The sequence below is a fragment of the Chiloscyllium plagiosum genome, chromosome 48 (genome assembly GCF_004010195.1).
Source record: "Chiloscyllium plagiosum isolate BGI_BamShark_2017 chromosome 48, ASM401019v2, whole genome shotgun sequence".
Lineage (NCBI taxonomy): Eukaryota > Metazoa > Chordata > Chondrichthyes > Orectolobiformes > Hemiscylliidae > Chiloscyllium > Chiloscyllium plagiosum.
In genome coordinates, this window is record NC_057757.1 from 1,008,926 (window position 1) to 1,012,158 (window position 3,233).

Here is a 3,233-nt window from a genome sequence, read left to right on the forward strand (position 1 = left end):
CCTCCGACTTTTGTTGTGGCTCCAGGATGGGGCGTGGCTGGAGGATGTAGGGAGTGGAGAGAGATTGGATGGATGGATGGGGTATTGGGGTGAGTTGGTGGGGTCAGGGGAATAGGAGGGTTTTGCAGTGGCTGGGAATTTGGGTGGAGGGATGTGGACTGGAGGGGGAAATGTTGGTTGATGATTGGTCAATGGCTTGGCAGATGTGGTTAGATGGGTGATGATTGGGAAATGGGAGCTGGAAGTGGGGAAAGCGCTGGGGAATAAGATGGGGAAGGGGAAAGAGTTTGAAATGCTGAGTGCAACGGTGGGCTAAGGGGATGCACAGCCAGATTGTGTACTTATCCAAATGTCTTTTAAACACTGTAACTGTACCCTCATCCACCACTTTCTCTGGCAGTTCATTCCAAGTGTGAACCACTTTGAAAAAAAAGTTGTCCTTTTTAAATGTTTAATCTCCACCTTGGTTTGAACTCTCCCACTCTAGAGAAAAGACACTTATCATTCACCTTACCTCTGCCCCTCATGATTTTATAAGCCTCAAAAAGGTCCATGCTCCAGTGAAAAAAGTGCCAGCCTCTCCTTATAACTCAACACATCCATTCCTGACAATTCATTCCTGATGAAGGGCTTTTGCCTGAAATGTTGATTCTCCTACTCCTCGAATGCTGTGCTTTTCTAGCACCACACTCTTGACTCTAATCTGCAGTACTCAGTTTCTCCTAACATTCTGATAACGTTTTTTTGAACCTTCTGCAATTTAACAATATCCTTCCCATAACAGGGCAACCAGAACTGCATTCAGTTCTCCAGAAGAGGCCTCACCAACGTCCTGTACAACCTCAACATAATGCCCCAACTCTTATACTCAGAGGTCTGAGTGATGAAAGCAAGTGTACTAAACACCTTCTGAACCACTCTGTCTACCTGTGAAGCAAATTTCAAAAGAATTATGCATTTGAACCTTTAGGTCTCTGTTCTATAACACTCCCCAGTACCCTACCATTTATTATATAACTCCTGTCCTTGTTTGTTTTACCGAAATGCAGCACCTCACACTTATCCACATTAAACTCCATCTGCCACTCCTCAGCCCATTGACCCAACTAGAATCATAGAGATGTGCAGCACGGATTCAGACCCTTCAGTTCATGCCAACCAGATATCCTAAATTAATCTAGTCCCATTTGGCAGCACTTGGCCCATATCCCTCCAAACCCTTCCTATTCATATACCCATCCAGATGCCTTTTAAATGTTAAAATTGTACCAGCCTCCACCACTTCCTCTGGCAGCTCATTTGTACACACACCACCCTCTGTGTGGAAAAAGTTGCTCCTTGGTTCCCTTTTAAATCTTTCCCCACTCGCCTTAAACCTATGCCCTTTAGTTTTGGACTCCTCTACCCTCAGGAAAAGACCTTGTCTATTTACTTTATCCATGTCCCTTATGATTTTATAAATTTCTATAAGGTCACTACTCAGCCTCCGACGCTCCAGGGAAAATAGTCCCAGCCTGTTCAGCCTCTCCATGCAGCTCAAGCCCTCCAACCCTGGCAACATCCTTGTAAATCTCTTTTGAACCCTTTCAAGTTTCACAACAACCTTCCTATAGCAGGGATATCAGAAGCGATCTGGATCTCTTTGTACTCTTAGATAACCTTCTTCACTGTCCACTATACAACCAATTTTAGTGTCATCTGTAAAATTACTAGCCATGCCTCTGATACTTTCATCCAAATCATTTATATAGATGACAAACAAAAATGGACGCAATATTTATCAGAAATTGGCTAGCTGAAATATTGTATATCAAAATTGGCTAGCTGAAAGAAGACAGAGGGTGATGGTGGATGGGAATATTCTTTCTGGAGTTCAGTTACTAGTGGGGTACTGTAAGGATCTGTTTTGGGTCCTCTGCTGTCATTTTTATAAACTACCTGGATGAGGGTGTAGATGGATGGGTTAGTAAATTTGTGGACAACACGAAGATCAGTAGAGTTATGGATAATGCTGAAGGATGTTTAGGTTACAGAGGGACATAGATAAGCTGCAGAGCTGGGTTGAGAGGTGGCAAATGGAGTTTAACGTGGAAAAGTGTGAGCTGATTTGAAAGGAGTAACAGGAATGCAGAGTACTGGGCTAATGGTAAGATTCTTGGTAATGTAAATGAGCAGAGAGATCAGTGTCCAGGTACATAGATCCTTGAAAGTTGTCATCCAGGTTGATAGGGTTGTTAAGAAGGCGTATGGTGTGTTAGCTTTTATTGGTAGAGGGATTGAGTTTTGGAACCACGAGATCATGCTGCAGCTGTACAGAGCTCTGGTGCAGCCTCACTTGGATTATTGTGAACAGTTCTGGTCACCGCATTATAGGAAGGATGTGGAAGCTTTGGAAAGGGTTCAGACAAGATTTACTAGGATGTTGCCTGGTATGGAGGGAAGGTCTTACAAAGAAAGGCTGAGGGACTTGAGACTGTTTTTGTTAGAGAGAAGAAGGTTGAGAGGCGACTTAATTGATACATATTAGATAATCAGAGGGTTAGATAAGGTGGATAGAACCTTTTTCCTCGGATGGCGATGGCCAACATGAGGGGACATAGCTTTAAATTGAGGGGTGATAGATATGGGACAGATGTCAGAGGTAGTTTCTTTACTCAGAGAGTAGTAGGTGCGTGGAATGCACTGCTTGCAACTGTAATAGACTCTCCAACTTTAGGGGCATTTAAGTGGTCATTGGATAGGCATTTGGAACAGGATGGAATAGTGTAAGTTAGATGGGCTTCAGATTGATTTCACAGGTCAGTGCAACATCGAGGGCCTGTACTGCCCTGTAATGTTCTATGATCCCTATGGAACACTGCTGGTCACATGTTTCCAGTCTGGAAAACAACCCTGTGTCTCCTACCATCAAACCACTTTTGTATCCAGCTGGTGAGCTCACCCTAAATCTCATGTGATTGAACTTTACTAATTAGTCTACCGTGCAGAACCTTGTCAAAGGCTTTACTAACTTTAAAGTAAACAATGTCTACGACTCTGTCCTCTTCAATCATAGAGTCATAGAGATGTACAGCATGGAAACAGACCCTTCGGTCCAACCCGTCCATGCCGACCAGATATCCCAACCCAATCTAGTCCCACCTGCCAGCACCCGGCCCATATCCCTCCAAACCCTTCCTATACATATACCCATCCAAATGCCTCTTAAATGTTGCAATTGTACCAGCCTCCAC

At 43.8% G+C, this 3,233-nt stretch overlaps 1 protein-coding gene across 2 annotated transcripts in view; it reads left to right on the forward strand.

The window, feature by feature from the left end:
• Positions 1-3,233, forward strand: part of slc16a13 (solute carrier family 16 member 13) — a 36,361-nt gene that overhangs the window by 4,505 nt on the left and 28,623 nt on the right. The window contains exon 2 of one of the 2 annotated variants that reach the window (XM_043683376.1): positions 2,438-2,442. The gene's annotated coding sequence lies outside the window, so the exon portion shown is untranslated. Of the gene's footprint in view, positions 1-22; positions 90-2,437; positions 2,443-3,233 lie in introns of those variants that run through there. The other variant, XM_043683377.1, reaches the window with a different exon arrangement.